The following is a 19,508-nucleotide window of genomic DNA, read 5'->3' on the forward strand; positions in this document are numbered from 1 at the left end:
CAGAAACATTTTTAAGACATGCTGTATATGTTTTCGGAATGATCGTAAAACCCGTTTGTTAGCCTTTTTCGACTATAATGGAGTGATCCAGTTTGTTCTTCGCTGCTGAACGTGTACGGGTTGAATGGGTCTGGTTCAGGTGGCACACTCGCCACAGCTGTGGGGCACGGCGCGGGCGCACCACGGCCACAACCTTAGCATGTGCGCCGCGCGCGTCTCAAAAAACTGTTTTGATGTGTGTCAACTCTCAAGGGACGAAAATGCGCAGGTTATTGGTCCCGAGACTTACACATTACTAAAATTAACTTAAAGTAACTTATGCTAAGAACAACACACACACTCATGCCGGAGGGCAGACTCGAACCTCCGGCGGTAGGGGCCACGCAGTCAGTGGAATGGCGCCTCCAACCGCGCGAACACCCGGCCGCGCTGAAGACGGCGTTCGCAGCGGCGCCGACACCGATGTCCGGACGGCGCCGCCAGACCATCGCCGATAGCTCGGTGACGGTCTGTCCCATCTCTGCGTCAGTTTTTCGTTGCCTGCAGGTGGCTACGTAGCTTGGAATCTGTTTAATCCAGGCGGTAATCAGCTAGTCTAACCTGCTTGGGCGGGATGAATGCCAGTGTGCGTATATGCTTGGAGACGACTGATGCATTATGGCTTTTGCTACCATACAGACGTCGAATGCACGTTAGTGATCTATGCCTGACACGAAAAGGAAGTGATAACTACTTTAGACACTTTTCTCAGTTATTGCAATAGCTCAGCAAGCCGGGTGGGGTGGCCGAGCGGTTCTAGGCGCTACAGTCTGGAACCGTGCGACCGCTTCGGGCATGTCCCTAGGTTAGATAGGTTTAAGTAGCTCTGTTCTAGGGGACTGATGACGTCAGAAGTTAAATTCCATAGTGCTCAGAGCCAGTTGAACCGTAAAAAAAAAAGAGAGAAACGTTCTGATACAAACTCGTGATGACATCTGGAGACACTGAAAAGCAAGATTGTTATAACACACTGCACAAATTCACATACATTCAGCGAAACATGCATACGTTAGGAGACTGCCAGGCAGTATACGTGTGTGGAACAAATACAAATATGTATTTTGGAATCTAATGGCCTGAAAACTTCAGCAGTGGAAAACCGAACACTCCATTTTTAAATCATCTCATGTAACAAAATCGCCACACTACTGGCGTAAAAGCGTCATTAAGTAGTAATAATAATTCGTAGACAGCTAATGCCTTCCCACAACAACCCAAAGATCCACTACAGTAACCTTCAGTGTAAGAGAAGCTACCTTTCTCACTCAAACAAATTATATCTCGAACTTGTTATTTACGCCAAAATTTCCCGGTGAAGATTATGCTTACTTTTGGTTTCCAATGAAGTTGCGACTCAGTCCACAGACTGTATCGGGATTATGATACTTTTCGTCCTTACAATGCCACGAACTCTTCTCTCCTGCAATTAACTAATCAGTTTCTCACTGTCCGTATTTCGTGCGTGAGGACATCGGCCGATCCACCCGCGGAAAACAAACTAATTTGGATTTAACCGATTGTCGTCTGGAGCCTGTACATTCCGAATGTAACTGTAACACCGGCTGCACTGTGACCGCCACGCAGCGGCGTACTGATCTCAGAAGAGTGACCGTCTCCGGAGGAAGTCGGTCGCCGGCTGGAATCGCCTGCCGAGCTGCGCCGCCGTCCGCTGGCCACCTGCCAGCTGCCGGCTCCCCCAGCTGCCAGCTGCCCCAGCCGGCCGTGTCGCCCTGGACTCCAGCCACCCCCGCCCCTCCCTCCCCCGGACAGCCGCCCTTCAGCGGCTGCCAAGCGCTAGCAGTTCTGTCGCGCACCTCCAGCTCACACCCGCTGCCAGCCAGAGCATTCACGCGATGAGTTTTCGCTTTGGATCGTCCCGTGCCGTTTCCGAAAGCTTGCAGCTAATTAAGCTGAATTCAGTAAACTTCCAGGCAATTCACCTGATGGTCCGCGCTGTAAACCGCAGCCCCCTGGGAGTCAAAACTTTCGTCTGACAAAGGGCAGCGACGCCGTAGAGTTCACGCTCGGCAACCGCAGTCTGCTTTCTATCTCGCAGATTCTAGAAGCAGCTGAACGGGGTCTCTTCCTAATTTCCGAAAGGCTAGTAACAAAAACCACCTCAAATGCAAACAAAATTCGTTAGAACATTTACAATGCCAATGCGATGTCTCTTTTGGTAACTTGTGTACAGGCCTATATTTGTTTCTACCCTGATCAGGAGACCTCACTACACGTGAGGCCGTCTCCTAGGATAGCCTTCGGCTGTCCGTCTCAGGTATGACTTCTGAGGTTATTTTATTGAGGTTCTAATAATTGTACCACAATGACCTGTAACGGCCTTGCCTAAAATCAAAGTACCTGTTAGCATACCTTATACCGTTTGGTATTTGGATGATTTAGTGCGTCAGTTCAGGGACGCTTATAGAGAATATATATTTATGCCAAACGGTATAAGCGGCCACAAGCGGATATTACGAAAGGCTCTACAGGGAGGCAATCGAAATCGCTAAACACCCTAGTAATTTCAGTCGTAAGGAGGAGGGGGTTAAATTAAACGGTATATGTATGCCGGTGTTAAAGAAGATGTGTACCACCCGTCCACTACTGAGTGATGGCAACGGCGATCGACGGCAGCGGACAGCAGCCAATTGCACCGACGTTTTCAAAACACGGACGTCACACCTTGGCGCGGGAGCGCGCGGACACGGAATTTAGCGGCAGTCAGTAGCGAGCCAGTGGGTGTGTTGGACCTTCTATCGACCTACGGACCCCCTTGAAGATGTCTCCCGCAGTCGGAGACGAAACGTTGGGAATTGACACAGAATTCATCAACCGACCACGGCATAACAGCCCGGATAATTATAATGGACATGATATTTCCGGCCGTGAAAGTCTACATTTTAGTATTTATTTATTTATTTATTGGATTCTCTGCCACTTTCGATGGTCCAGGCTCCAACTCGTAGTGTATTACCCATTGATTGGTTGTTAATCTTCATCTCATTCTCACAGTGACCTCCCTTTGTCAGTCCTTTCCGGAGATCCGAATGGAGGACTAATACGGACTCATCTGTCTATTAGGTCATCGTGACACTTTGACACTTTAACATCTGCAAGCTACATGTATCCGCACATTACACATCTTTAACGCAGCGGCCTATGTTGGCTCCCACATCCTCGTGTCGTTCGGAATTGCTTATTCGTCTGCCTGTAGCGGACGTTTCGCGTACCGAGCGCAAGAGGTCGCCACGAACCTACACTGGCTGTTCAGTCCTCTTTCTACATCTACATCACTGGTGCGTGGGAAGAATGATTGTCGGTAAGCTCTGCACTAATTTCTCGAATTTTCTCCTCGTGGTGAATGAGCAAGATGTATGGGGGGGGGGGGGGGGGGGGAGTAATATGTTGTCCGACTCCTTCTGAAAAGTGCTGTCCCGAAATTTCAATAGTACATCTCTCCGTACCTCTCAACGTCTCTCTTGTAACGTCTGCCAGTGTAGTTTGTTTAGCATCTCCGTAACTCTCTCTCGCCAGCTAAACGATCCCGTGACGAAACGCGCCACCCTTCGTTGGATCTTCTCTGCCTCCTCTAACTGATAGGCATCCCAGATAGATGAAAAATACTCAAGAATCGGGCGAACTAGCGCCTTATGATCCACTTCTTTCATGGATAAGTTACATTTACTCAAGATTATTCCGATGAATCTGAGTCTGGTGTCTGCTTTTTCCACTGTTATATATGGTCATTCCACTTAAGGTCGCTATGGATAGTTACGCGTAGATATTTTACGACAGACGCTGCCTCTAGCTGTTTATCATCAATATAGCTGTGCAGTAGTGGGTTCCTTTTCCTATATATGCGCAATATGTTACACTTATTGACACTCAGGGTCAACTGCCAGAGTCTACATCGTTCATCAATTCTCTGCAGGTCGTTCTACAAATTCTCACTATCCTCTGGCGTTGCTACTTTGGTACAAACAACTGCATCACCTGCGAATAGCCTTAAAGAGTATCCGACGCTTTCTACTAGATGAGGGGTTCCCAACAAAATTTACTCAAGGACCCCCTCATCGAGCATGATTGGTACCTTGTCATATCACAGTATCAAGTACCTATAAAAGCCACATTAAGAGCCTTTTTATACGTTTTCTATTTTTAGTACTTAGAAAAAACACAGACATGTTCATTATTGAAAAAATATTGAGCTTAAGACTTTTTCAATTTAGCCATCATTGTTATTGTTAAATTTCCCATTATTGCTCAAAATCTTTGTATTCAAATCTGGGTATTTAGTACAACAAACTCCTTCAAAAAATAAAAATTGAATATGAACTGAAAATGACAGGAAAAAATTAAAACTGAATGTATTGGTCTTTCAGGTGTACTACACTTGAGATTGCATTGAGTACACATGTGTGAAAAACTAGAAAACACTAATTTCATACAGTTAGTTTTAATTTTCAGTTCTTAATGAGATGAGTTCAATCTGACCTTTGAGTCCATTATTTCTGAAATATTACGTTCCAAACTTTAAACTTCCACTCTGAAATCCGACAGCATGTCTAGCCGATTCCTGTATTGGTTTTTCATGAAACACATAGAAGAAAATACTTGCACACACCGATATGTGGTTGCAAATGGAAGGATCTTTTTCATTGGCTTATCTCCAAGTTTTGTATTGTCCTTGCGTGCTGATTCCCAGAAGTCTGTAATTTTATCACCGATGAAAATGTTTATCATCGTACCACAGCTGAACAGATCCACAAGTGGATGTTGCTCTTCTTTAGTGAGGCCTAGGATTTTGTCTATTTCTTCACAGCTGAAGGGATTTCGAATACACCTGTCGTCAGGTTATCTTCATCTGTAGGTCTTTCTCGTTTTAACGAACCACTTTTTAACCAACTGTCCATTTTAACTACTATAGCTTCCACGAAAAACAACGCATTAAAAACACTACTGTTTTAATACAGAATACTAAATATGTAAACAACATGGTCTGTGAAAGCACTGGCAATAAATTAACAGTGGCAGATAGTCGTCTGAAATTAGAGTTTCTGTGTAAAGTGATTGTCAGTTGTATACTGCAAAGAGGCAGCAGCGCTCGCAGTCTAACGGCATACTGTTTGCCTCTATCTAATTCTAGTTTTGCACTAGAGTGTGCTAGTGTCAGTTGGCTCTAGGAAGACGCTAGACCCAGAAGTTAGCGTTCGCTAAAGCTCTGCTCATGCACGAAGCGGCCAAAGCAAAAAATCTGTTATCATACGAAAGATAATTAACCCTAGAAACACCAAGCACGGGCAAAAACTGGCCGTACATTTTTATTTTTTAAAAATGTCATGGATAATATCCTTATATGTTTTTGGGTCTTCTTCTGTTACCTTATAATGCACTATGCTGTACGTTTCTATGGTTAAATTTTTATAATTGCAAGTACAAAATAGGAATTTTGCGCCCAAGGGCACATTTGCCCGGGGTTGGTACTCCACGCGACGGTAATTCTGATCATCTTCCCTACAACCACCAAGCATGGGCAAAATTCGCCCGTACGTTTTTCTTTCTTTTATTCTGTTGGCAACCTCGAACATGACTTTTACAGTGGTTTGTTGAGCGTCTAATTGTTGTTTCACTTTCATTGTTGATTTGCCATTATTACTATTAGCAGTTTGTCACAATTTATTGTAAAGTAGATTTTGTAAGATGAGTTATAGAGGCTTGAACGACGCAGAAGTTCTTGCAGAACTGTTACTCGACGACGAATTGCCAGATTGAAGTGAATTTGAGTCAGACCATACAGAAGTGGAAAAGGATTCCAGTGAAGAAGCGGAGGACAATGAAGAAGAAACAAACCATGCAGGTAACGCTGCAAACAAATACGTTACAAGTTCTGGCAGTGTGTATCTTGCAGCTGCTCCGAGACATAGTAAAAGGGATTTTGCTAACATAGTCCGTGAACGTCAAGGAATAGCCAGTACTGGGAAAGTAACAAGCATATGTGAATCATTTAAAAAAATTTCACTCTTGAATTTGTTCGGAAAATATTGACCATACAAATAAAGAAGCTGAAAGAGAAAATGTATTCCTGTTATCGATTCTAAAATACATGCATTGATGGGAATTTTAATTCTAATGGAAGTTTACCGGGACACCAATACTTCTTTATTTGATTTATGGTCAAATTTATTGGGAAGAGCGATTTATAGAGGAGCTATGGGTAAGACAAGAGCAAATCACCTACTGAAACTTCTTCGCTTTCATGATAAAGGCACCAGGTCAGAAAGACGTGTACGTGACAAACTTGCGCCGCTGGGTGAAGCATTTGAAGTATTGAATGGAATATTCCCACGGTACTTCAGAAGTGGACCTGACTATACAAGTGAAGAATCTTTTCAGAGGTCGTTGTCCTTTCAAAGTTTTCCTCAAAGACAAACCTGGAAAATATGGAATATTAGTGAGAATGCTTTGTAGTGCAACTGAACGATGCGTAATAAAAATGGAAGTGTATGCTGGAAAAGGCAGTAAACCTGCCAGTGAACGAGGTCTGGAGATTGTGAAGAGACTGGTGGAGCCAATAAAGAATACAGCCTACAATGTCACACTGACCGCTTCTACACTTCTGTGTAGTTGGCAAACATTCTCTATGGCGACTACAAACTTCCATTGGTTGGGACACTAAAATCAAACAGAAAACATGCTGCCCCGCACCCCTGTTTCCCGCTGTGGCTTCTGCTCTGCCTGCCCTCACAAAAATCACCCACGCACGTCTTTCCATTACTCAGTACTCGACGACTACGTCTTAGTTTCTGAATGGTCTCACGGCCATTATCAAAAACTGTAACGCACGCTAAGATTATAAACTTTCAGATACAGGCACACTTGAAACTTATTTGTAACAATGCTGTGTAGTACACTCCTCGCAGTTTTTAGTCTTTTTTTATTTCTTTAGCCGTCACCATATGCTATAAATACGCCAACTCCTCAGGTGCAGTAAGACTTCATTGTTTGTTCGTATTGTTCGTTATACTAGTATATTATTTTTACCTTACTGTAAGTGGCTTTCACTCTTACCTCCAAAATTCTGTTGCATTAAGTTTTCCAGTTCATTGGTGCAGTATCGCTGCGCAAGAAATATAGTGCAGATAGGAAGGTAGTTCGCATATACTCCAGTTCTTAATTTTTCTGTCTTAGGAACCTGAAAAATTCCTTGTGATTACTGAGGATAGTTTACCTGAAATGTACGCTTTACTTTTCTTCCAACTGCAAATTTCCCACTACCCTGATAAACTGCTCCCTGCTGATGGTACCCTCTTGAGTAAAATATTCTTGAGGTAATTACCCTTCGGATATGCAGGCGGTGGGTACTCAGAAGGGTGTCCTCATCAGGAAAACGAACCTATATTGCGAACAGAGTTATTGTAAAGAGGTAATAAATTAAAACGTTTTTGCCTTACGTTGAACTGTTGCTAAATGACCGTGTATTTTGTGGGGGGCGACAGCGAGAAGAAGTTTTGAAATCGTGTAAAGATCTCTCAATATCAGATACTGGTTTGTGCAATTTACGGACGATGAGTTACGCCGCCTCAATAGATAGATGTACAGTTCCTATTTTTAATACTTGACGTGTTGTGTTAAACCCGTAATGTTAGATTATACTTCTTAATCGGTAGACTATAGTATGATTTTAAAATTTTGAAATCAGTCAGTAATATAACCATGAAATACTAATAATCAAATGTTTGTGGAGCCTGCCAGGTGTTAGAACGGCAACCTGAAGAAGGAATTGGGTGATTGCATCAGCTCATTAGTAATACAGACAAGTGATGTGTAGTAACCAGAGAACAACACTTAGCCGCGTGTTTAGAGGCGCCATGTCACGGGCTGCGCGGCCCCTCCCGCCGGAGGTCCGAGTCCTCCAACGGGCACGTGTGTGTGTGTGTGTGTGTGTGTGTGTGTGTGTGTGTGTGTGTGTATGTGTGTGTTGTTCTTAGCATAATTAGTTCCAGCAGTGAGTACGTCTAGGGACCGATGACCTCTGCAATTTGGTCCCTTAGGAATTCACACACATTTGACCATTTAGAACAAGACTTAACAGCTTAGTTTGCTATCAGTTATCGGACATCTTGTTTCGATATCTCGATCCGTTTTATGATTCCACAACATTAGTCCAGCAGTCTCTGAGGAATAAAATCAAAAAGGGTTCTATCATGACCCAGTTGTGACTTTGAGTTTTTAAGAAATTATCTGCAAGCAGCATGACGAAAAAAGCATACTAAATTTGACGAAAAACAGCCCGATATGCGGCGTAAGATGACTCGTATTCTGAAAAGCCACAACCACACATTTATCTTAAGGAAATTACGAGTTTTTTGGGTAACTCCGGTACCGACGAACACGAAAACATGAGATCTGTAGAAGGACCAAAAGATTCTGACGATAATCCGATTCTCTGGAGAAGTGCAAAACTTTCTGTCAACGGCTGAGGATTACTCGACCTCCTACCGCGACACGTCCCAACTAAGAGAGCGCTCCAGTGATTCGGGCTTAGACGTGCCTGCCCGCTGTAGGACAGGTCGGAGACCCGCCCGAAGCAGGCGATGAGTCGTACGGAGGCGAGGGTGTCCACGTTCTACCAAATAGGCGCGCCTACAGTGACAGGAAGGTGTCTGCCAACGCGCACACTACAGGGCCCCTCATCCTGCAGCACACGTCCAGTCAGCATTTGGTGCTGGAAAATCTCTGAACTCCAGTATATATGTTAACAGCTGTGTTTTACAGAATTTCTCTTTCTTCTTTTTTTCATTGTGCTGTACCCGGCAACTAGCGTGTGTGAGTGTGAGAGCTCCGGGCATAGCTGCGAGGCCGTGCGTGTGTGCTGAGCCGTCAGCCGCCAGCTGTCAGCTGTGTAGGAGCGCGGGCCGGGCTGGCCCCCAGAGGCCGCCCGCAGGACGGTCTTCGCCGCGCACGCTACTGGCTGCTGGCTGCTGGCTGCTGGTGCCCAAACACACGCGGACCAGCGCTCACTCTCTCTCTCTCACTGTGTTTTGTAGTTTGCACCGCTTCTGTACGAGTCTTTCATCTTCTTACGTGTAGTGTCGCGAGAGCCTTATTTGCATCATTCTTCAGAGATGTACGAACAAGACATATTGGTGTTACTTGCATCGGTTTCGTGTATTACTTGCTTACTGCATCATTAGCGCCGAGTTTGGAACGGTTTCCACGAGTGCAGTCTTTATGTTGGGTTTCATCAGGTTTAGTCGTTATGGACGCAGTGCTACCGGCGCTGACTGAACAGCTTAATTCGTCTCTGACCACTTGGCGGCCTCTATTAACAGACACGGTAACGCTCCACCGGTCTTCCTACCCACTTTTACTCCGTATCTCGATTCAGCCGAGCATTCTAAAGGTTACGAAACAAGGCTCAGAGAATATTTTCTCGCCTTCGGCGTGATAGACTGGAATTTGTACAAAGCCTTATTGCTTTCATTGGATTCCACCTAAGGTGTATCAATTACTGTGTCAGCTAGACCCTTTACAACAACGGCCAGGTCTTACTTTTGGTCACACGTGCAGTTTATTGTCCAACAACTACCAAAGCAAACGAACGCATGTCATACCGATGCGAGTTGAATTCTAAAGATACCACAAGAAACCGAATCAGTCATATTGGCACTGGACAGCGAAACTCCGAGGCCTTAGCTCCAACTGTCAGTTCTTTACTCGTGGCCATGATGACGCAGTTCTCTGTTTAGCTCCGGACAACAAAGTGCGCCAGAAGAGGTTCCTCCGTGAAAACCTCCCGTTGTGAGAAGTTTATCAAGTAGCACGATCTTTTCAAGTTTCTAGGGTAGCGGGTGAGGGGGAGTCGGCGGTAGGGTCACAAGACGTTCCCCGCAGGACGACAGATCGCTTGCACGAGGCAGCGGCAGTGGTCGCGCTGAACGCCGGGCAGTCGCTGGAGTCCAAGTGCCTTTCACATCCTGAAATCCCAGCTGCTTCCTGCCCTACGTTCTCTGCGGACCAGCACATAGTTTTCTCGAATGACAGCTCACAGAACGACCTCGGCGCCGACGTGCTTACGGCTCTCAACGACCTGTTGCTTTTGCCGCTGCATCTCTCACTCTGGACAAGCGTCTTTACTCTCAGGTACAAAAAGAGGCTCTGCCATAGCCTGTGCTCATCAGAAGTTAGATGTCTTTTTGTACGGCCCCAGCCTTAGTACCGACAATAAACCCTTGATTTCCATGTTTAATCTTCACATTGCCTTGCCTCGCAAGGTAGCACACCGCCTACAACACTGGGCGCCGTTCCTGTCTCGCTACGAACACGAAATCAACTTTCGGTCTACGTCTCAGTATGCCAACGCGGACGCCCTGTCTGACCTTCCTATGGGTCCTGATCATGAAGAATTGCTTTTCTCCGGCCTCGATGCTGAAACGCAAGCCGCGGTCGAGGATCTCCGAGTCACGAGGTCACGCGCACGCCGATCACCGTCGTCGACCCGAACCTCTGCCGACGGTTGGGTTCGTTCAGCAGGGCTGCCCAGGTACATCGCGGCCGCGGGCTCCGGACCCCCTGCGCAACCAACTACTTTTCCTTACCGTGCCGCCTCTCTGTGTTTGCCTGTGTTTTGCTCTTGTCCGAGGAAGACCTATCTCCAAGAGACGCTAAACCCTGCAGCTCTATGCCTTCTTCATCGGGGAGTTTCGCGCACTAAACTGTTAGCTAGGAAAAGCATTTCTTGTCCGAGGATTGATGACTACATTATCCATTTCTAACGGCTTGTGAGCAGTGTGCCCCAGAACAGGCACCTCCCACGGCATCTCTGTCCCTGTGGCCCGTTCGGCGCTAGCCGTGGGAACGCATTCGTGTGGTCTTTACGGGTCCCCTCTTCAAATCCTACTGCCTCACGGTTGTGGATGATTTTCCCAGTTTCCTTACATTCTCCAATGGGTGTCGACATTGGCTGAGATCACAATTCGTACGATTTTGAGTGTTTTTTCTATTGAGTCCTTACCTCGTACCTAAGATTCCGATAATGGGCCCCCTTCGCTTCTCACATCTTCCAATCGTTTTGTCCCCGCTACGGCGTTCGTCACGATACGGCTCCGCCATTCCACGGTTGATGAAAAGGTGAAGCGTAATGACTAATGGGTATGTTCAGGTCCCAAATGAAAAAGTTTGTTGTGCATTCTGCGATGGAAGACGAGCTTCTCCATTTTTTGAGAACCTTTGGCGGAACGAAGCTCATCTGAATCGCTTCACGGCCAGCAGTCACGCACGCCGGTCCCCCTCGCGTGGCCTCGTCCGGCCGGTTAGCGTCGGTGCCGCCGGTGTGGGCGCGAGGGCCTGGTCGCCGGTGCACGCCACGTCGATACTGGCCGCTGGGGACGCCCTCTCTGTGACGGGCTGGGAGGGGCGCCGCTTCGACACTCGCCGCCCGGAGCTGCTACTTGGCGGGCACGGCCCCTGCCGCTGCAACACGCCTACCACCCTCCGCCCTCCACCTCGAGCCTGTTCTGCCCTGCTGCGGAGGACCCCCCGTCCCATTGGCTGCGGTGCGGTTCCAGCGTCCCGGCGCCGGACGCCGGTCCGTCTCGAACGAGGAAACTGTCTTCTGACAGCCGCCACAGACTCACTTAAATTCAACGTACAACGAATTCAGATCACACTCTGTGAATGCGGTCAATAGTACATTGAACAAACGCAGCGATGTATTTCTAAACGATGCGAGGAACGTATCAGGCATGTGCGGCTGGGAAAGACGGAGAAATCGACGATAGCAGAACACGGCACAGCAGAACACGGCATCGAGCAAGAACAGCGAGGCACTCTACCGAGCAGTCAGCTGTTGGGACAGAGTCAGTAAAGTGTTCATCGAATTTCGAGTTCACGAGAATCTCGTAAACACAGACGAAGGATAGCAACTGACAAGGAGATGGCACGACCGTGAGGTCGGGAATTTGTCCGAAATTTTGTGTGGTGAAAGAGGACCTTTAACACCTCACGTGGTTAAAGTATTAAGACACACTACTCGGAAAGTCCCGGGAAAAATCGATCAAAATTTCTTAGGTGCCATATGAGTATAATATGTTAATGAATTGCCGACCTCTCGTCTGTCCTAGATGTTTAGGGCTCGGACTATTACGCCAGAGGTCTACGGTTCGATTCCTCCTCTGGCACTTCTTTTTTCTTCTCTTTCATTTTCTTTTGTTATTCCACCAGTTATTCAAAAAGTTTCCCAAACCTACATTATCTTTAACAAATTAGATACATTATGGAATAAAAATTATTTTCTCTATGTCCAACAACACAATTCATGGCGGTGGATTTCCCATTATTGATTGTAAAGTATATGAGGAAAAAACATTGGGTTTTTAATCAGAATAAAAAAGTCGATTGGGAAACATTCAATTTTTATACATATAAACAAGAACCGCAGTGGTAATTATCGTAAAAACAAACAAAGCATTAATTTTTGCGACATCTTGCGCAACATATAAAAGCGGATTTTTTACAATCATAGGGCGTTTGCAATAAATCTGTTCAAAAACATGCCCCATTAATATTTACAAAAATGTTTTGAGTTTCTGATAATTTTGAGGCAAACCAGTAATATTGAATCATGTGTCGGAATATTGGTGACGATAATTGATGGTGAATTATAGAATGAATTTTTATACAGTCTTCCCGGGAATTAATTGCACGATTCTCCTGTAACAATGGGCTGCAATTTTGCAAGCAAAAGAAGAAAAAAAAATTGCGGGAGGAGAAATCGAACCCGATACTTCTGGCACAAGGATACGAGCGCTAACCATGTACGCCAAACGGCGACTTGGGAACGAACAAACATTTTATACTCATACGGCACCTAAGAAACTTTCTTCTCGGGATTTTCTGGGTAGTGCGTCCTAATACTTTAACCACGTGAGGTGTTAGCGGTCCTCTTTCACCACACAAAACTTCGGACAAATCCCCAACCCCACGGTCTGCCGTCTCCTTGTGAGTGCGGCACTGGATCCAGCTACAGCGGCAACCCGCCGACAGCGCCGCCGCCGCCCTCCTCGCGAGACACGCAGTGCTCTGACAGAGGCGCGCTGCTCCACCCATCCCGACCACCGGCCTTTCTGTACACAGCCGGCAGGGGACTGACCGCGCACATCCGCAGAATCTCGAAACTTCGCTAGAAGATGACGAGTATCTAACTCGCTGAGTACTCGCGCTTTTATAATTCTGCTACCCGGCTAGGAAATTCGAGGGCTTTTCATCAACTGTATACACCCGGAAAGTCTTCATTCACAAAACTGATGATATAAAACAGAATAATCCTATGGAAAAATCTCCTTCATTTTCGTGACGTTAAACATTTCTCGTAACTCAGTGCCGTCGTCTTTCGAGCAGACTTGACTACCTTCTTTTCAGTAACTGAAAGATTTACTCGTGAGTTCTCAAACTGATTTCAACACTTTACACGTTGAAGAGTGATTATTTGTCACGCAGTTCTCGGTAGTGGCTGCTGACGCACTCCCTCAGTATCTTCAAGATGAGCTCATACACGTACAGTGTAGTACCCAGCTCAGTGTCCTCTAGTCCGATGTACGGATTTACAAGAATGGCATAAAATGATAACCGAAGACCCATATCCTCGACTGCATGGACAAATCTGTAAAGTAAATTCAATGTTTGGATAGATGTAGCTGTCCGAATGGTTTCTTTCTGTTATGAAGTTGTGAAAGTGTCCCTAACGTTCAGGTGTTACAGATTTTAATCTGCATAGCAAAATATGTTTGTATCATAAACCATATATCCACATATATTACGTACTTTTTTAGATCCCAGCACTTCGATCGCGTAGTCTCTTTGGTTTGCACAGACTTCTTTTTGTTTTTCTTTAATCAAATTATTATGTTGTTCACAGAGTGCAACACCCTCAAAACGTTTCACGCTAATTAAGGGCATAGGAACATGGTGTTTTCCTTCTAAACAAAAAGCGAATCTCGTTGCTCAAATCCAAAGTTATTTTTAATCGTGCATCTAACCGAGAAGTGAAACACCAGCTTTCATAGATTTAGCTCTTAAAACTTTTTTACTTAGAGAAATATTTTCTTAATAATTTTCATCCTCAGTGCGTGAAACAGGTATTTTTAATTTTTAAGCGTGAAGCCAAGCACAGATTGAGTTTTAGCACTGAAAATTCGTTCATAGTGTAACATTTCATAGAACATCTCATCTCCTATTTCACCCCTCTTAGTTTAATTTCTAAAAAGACGAACGTGTATTTTTTATTTGTAAAGCAGAATTAAAATACCGATTTTCATAATTTTGGCCTCAAAAATACTTTAGTAGTTCTTTAATAATTATTTGTTCTCAAAACAAACTTTCACTGACTATTTCACCCCATCGGGGTTAAATTTCCAAAAATGCTAGAACTCATATTTTTATTTCTGATTGAGAAATCAAATACCAAACTTCGTCGCAGAGGCTTTGAAATTGCCTTAATAGCGGTGTATTTTCATAAAACATGTCATCTCCTATTTCACCCCCTTAGGCGTGCATTTTTGAAAAACCCTTCTTAAATGACACCTAAAATATGAGATCAACACCTTGTCCAAAGTTCAAGTTTTCCAAAAAAACGTTTCATTCCCTGGTTAAAACCCTTAAGGGTGGATTTTCGAATAATCCCTTCTTAAATGACACTTGCAATATAACATCAACACCCTCTCCAAATTTCAAGTTTGTATCGTCAGCGGTTTGGACTGGACCGGGATGAGTCAGTGAGTGAATCAGTCACTCGGGACGCTGCATTCAATGTATAAAGGTAAGACACTTTGAAATCTGGTTTGAAACTGCTAGTCATTTCAAAGGGCATAAGTCAACTCCGGAAATAATTTATTGGTTATGACCTGAATATGGAAGCAGAGGAAACTGGAAAAAGAAGAGAGATTAGTCTCGGTTCAGTTCCCTTCGTAAGGAACATTAGGTAACAATTGACGAAAATAGGGGAAGGAAATACAATGAAAGACAAATGTGTAGTTGTTAAGAGGTGGAATGGTGAAGACAGCGGAGGAATAAGTAGATAAAAAGACGTGGCCAAGTTTAATATCCTCGGATGACACACTACATCACAGTTTAATTAAAAAAGGAAGAAATATAACGATGCAGCAAATGAAACAGGAAAAAGTTAACACGTCTAAAATGTTAGGTTGACAGAAAGTTCTAAGCAACTGAGTAGAAACACATAGAGAAGAAATTCAAAACTATATATGCATTCGTGACTAGGTGGGTGTCGCCTATAGGAAAATTAGAGATAACTTCGGAGAGAATAAACCTGGGGCAGGGATCACGTTGTGATCATGAGGTCTGTGATACGGCTTTGAATGTAACGACATTTACTGGTCGAGCAGAGGTTGCTGTCTTGAGAGTAGGAGCAGATGCTCGCAAGTGAGCCACGAGGCCGCGCACACACACTGCTCGCCGGCACGTCGAACGTCATTCCTTACGACCCAGTGTCAGCTGCCCGGCTGCGCAGGTAGGCAGCAACGGCAGGCGCCGCCTTTGGCAGGCACCGGCTGGCTGGAGTCAGCAGTCAGTAGGCACCAGCTGGCCGCCATCGGTCGGTGTGTCGCGGTTGACTGACGATCGGCAGGCTGTCATTCCCTCTGGCTCCAGTGGCAGAGCGACAGAATGTGTTCTCCAGTCCCGAAAGCGTCTCTGCTTAACGGGTCGAGTGTGAGTCTACGACTTAGTGGCTCTGGTGTTTCCACTTATCGGACGCGCCGGCTCTCCTAGTCTAGCTGTGGGAATTTCAATAATGTTTGTGGGTCACTGAGCTCGGTTTTTTTTCTGTCTACGTCAGAGTTTGTAACTGCGTTCGGACACGAAGTTACGTACGTTTTAGCTGACAGCGACCTGTTAAGTAGTACAGTGAGCCGCTGGCGTTTCTGCCTGCCCTGCTCCGAGGTCTGCGCATCGTCCGTACGCCGTGTTAACATCCCCTCTGTTCCGAGCTCGCCTCATCAAACTTTAACTAAATTTTAAGCCTCCACAATAAAGTTACTTTGCAGGCAACATAACTATGTGGATATAAAGAACTCAGATGGAAATCTGTTATCAGACGAAAAACGGCAAGATTTGAGGAATATATAGAAGCTCAACAAGAGAAGCAAACTTTAAATCTATGTGATAGAAAATGAAACGATCGTAGACGTAGACGAGATGGGAGGTATATTTTTGAGAAAAGAATATGTCAGAAAAATGAGGCAAGTAACCTGGAATAGACGACATTCCTCCCAACTGACCCTTGGTAGGCCCGGATATGAGAAACTGTTCTACCTGGTGTGCGAGAAGACAGGCGAAATCTCCTCAGCATTCAGGAATTGTCTAATAATTCCAGTTTCAAAATGGAACGTGCTGACAGGTGTGAATATTACAGAACTATCAGATTAATTAGCTGTGGTTGCAAAACACTGACTCGAATTATTTACACCAGACTGGCGAAACTGACAGAGAACGAACTCACAGAAGATCAGTTTGGGTTGTGGAGAAGTAGAACAACATGTGACGCAATACATGCAATTCGTCTTATCTCAGGGGAAAGGCATCCTGACGTTTGTTGTTGTTGTGATCTTCAGTCTAGAGACTGGTTTGATGCAGCTCTCCATGCTACTCTATCCTGTGCAAGCTTCTTCATCTCCCAGTACCTACTGCAACCTACATCCTTCCGAATCTGCGTAGTGTGTTCTTCTCTTGGTCTCCCTCTACGACTTTAACCGTCCAAGATGCCCTCCAATACTAAATTGGTGATCCCTTGATGCCTCAGAACATGTCCTACCAACCGATCCCTTCTTCTAGCCAAGTTGTGCCAAAAAATTTCTCTTCTCCCAAATTCTCTTTAATACCGCCTCATTACTTATGTGACCTACCTATCTAATCTTCAGCGTTCTTCTGTAACACCACATTTCGAAAGCTTCTATTCTCTTCTTGTCCAAGCTATACTCGATGTTAACAAATTTCTCTTCTTCATAAACGCTTTCCTTGCCATTGCCATTCTACATTTTATACCCTACCTCGACCATCATCACTTATTTTGCTCCCCAGACAGCAAAACTCATTTACTACTTTAAGTGTCTCATTTCCTAACCTAATTCCCTCAGCATCACACGACTTAATTCGACTACATTCCAGTATCCTCGTTTTGTTTTTGTTGATATTCATCTTATATCCTCCTTTCGGGACACTGTCCATTTCGTTCAGTTGCTCGTCCAGGTCCTTTGCAGTCTCTGACAGAATTACGTCTTCTTCTCCGCGGATCTTAATTCCTACTCCGAATTTTTCTTTTGTTTCCTTTACTGCTTGCTCAATATACAGATTGAATTACATCGGGGATGCACTACAATCCTGCCTCACTCACTACCCAACCACTGCTTCCCTTTCATGCCCTCGACTCTTATAACTGCCATCTGGTTTCTGTACAAATTGTAAATAGCCTTTCGATCCCTGTATTTTACCCCTGCCACCTTCAGAGTTTGAATGAGAGTATTCTAGTCAACATTGTCAAAAGCTTTCTCTAACTCTACAAATGCTAGAAACGTAGGTTTGCCTTTCCTTAATCTTTCTTCTAAGATAAGTCGTAAGGTCAGTATTGCCTCACGAGTTCCAGTATTTTGCAGCTGTGACTTATTAAACTGATTGTTCGGTAATTTTCACATCTGTCAATAACTGCTTTCTTTGGGATTGGAATTATTATATTCTTTTTGAAGTCTGTGGGTATTTCGCCTCTCATATGAACCTTGCTCACCAGATGGTAGAATTTTATCTGGACTGGCTGTCCCAAGGCTATCAGTAGTTCTAATGGAATGTTGTCTACTCCCGGGGCCTTGTTTCGACTTAGGCCTTTCAGTGCTCTGTCAAACTCTTCACGCAGTATCATATCTTCCATTTCATCATCATCTACATTCTCTTCCATTTCCATAACATTGTCTTCAAGTACATACCCCTTGTACAGACCCTCTATATACCCCTTCCACCTTTCTTCTTTTCCTTCTTTGGTTAGAACTGAGTTTCCTTCTGAGCTCTTGATATTCATACAAGTGGTTCTCTTTTCTCCAAAAGTCTCTTTAATTTTCCTGTAGGCAGTATCTATCTTATCCCTACTGAGATATGCGTCTACATCCTTACATTTTCCCGCTAGCCAACCTTGCTTATCAATTTTGCATTTCCTATCAATCTCATTTTTGAGATTTGATAATGTTGAGTGGACTACACTATTAAAATTCTGGTCGTGGTAGGGGAAAATACAGAGCGCGAAAGGTTATCTACAACTCGTACAGAAACCAGACTACAGCTATAAGAATCAAAGGACATGAAAAAGGGAAGCAGTGGTAGAGAAGGGAGTGAGGCAGGCTTGTATCCTATCCCTGATATTACCCTGTTGGTTTAATTGGCAAGCTGTATTTTAAACCAAGGAGAAATTCGGATACTAAGTTAAAGATAAGGTAGAAGAAATATAAACTCTGAGGTTTGGCGATGTCATTGTAATTCTGTGATAGATGGCAACGGCCCTAGAGGAGCAGTGACCTCTATGAAAGAAATTATATGATGAACATAGATAAAATTCAAAAGGGGTTGTCGAACTGAACCAGGGGCAATTAGTTTATAAAGTGGAAAACTATCTGAGCCGTAAGAAACTGAAAAAGCTGTAGTAAGGATGATAAAAAATTCTGACAATAGCAAGAAAAGCATTTCTGTGTAAAAGAAACTTTTTAACATCGAATATATATAAATATGTTAATTAGTTTTTTCTGAACATATGTGGCCTCAATGCAGCCTTGACTGAAAGTGGAGCGTGGACACTAAGTGACTGAGACAAAATAATAATAGGAACATTCGAACTGAGAAAAATGCTGAAGATTAAGTGGGTAAAATGAATAACTAATGATGGGGTACTGAACTGAAATGCAGAAATAATAAACCCTTGTGACAGAAATAAGCAGTCGGTAAGACACATGCTGAGGCATTGATGATTTATCAACCTGTAATGTAGGATTCTGTTAGGAATAAAAATGTTAGGAAACTACCAATGCTCGAATACACTAACCAGATTTAAATGGATGTCAGTTGCATTAGTTATGCAAAAATGAGGACAGACCACTCAGGAGATCCACGTCAAATCAATCTTTCCACTGAAAATCACAAGAACTACAACTACTAAACTGTACAACTTTTTTTCGAAGGCATGTGCAGGCTTATAAAAAATTTTATCCATCAACGATGAGGTGTCAGCCACATGCATCGCCTCGTATAGTTTCAGTTACTGCTGGCAAATGGTATGTTGCATTACAACGATTTTGAAACCAGTTGTTACTTTACTTGGTTAAAATTCTTTTCTTTTTTTATTTTTCACCAAGTTGGTAATAATCTTGGTGAATATCATGTGTGTCACAGACTTCCCCTCCTGAAATCCCTCATCTCTA

General features: G+C 44.3%; 1 protein-coding gene across 1 annotated transcript in view; it reads left to right on the top strand.

Moving 5' to 3' along the window:
* Nucleotides 1-19,508, top strand: part of LOC126354208 (transient receptor potential-gamma protein) — an 847,751-nt gene that overhangs the window by 104,671 nt on the left and 723,572 nt on the right. The gene's annotated exons all lie outside the window — the stretch shown is intronic.

This window comes from Schistocerca gregaria, chromosome 3 (genome assembly GCF_023897955.1).
Source record: "Schistocerca gregaria isolate iqSchGreg1 chromosome 3, iqSchGreg1.2, whole genome shotgun sequence".
Taxonomy (NCBI): Eukaryota; Metazoa; Arthropoda; class Insecta; order Orthoptera; family Acrididae; genus Schistocerca; species Schistocerca gregaria.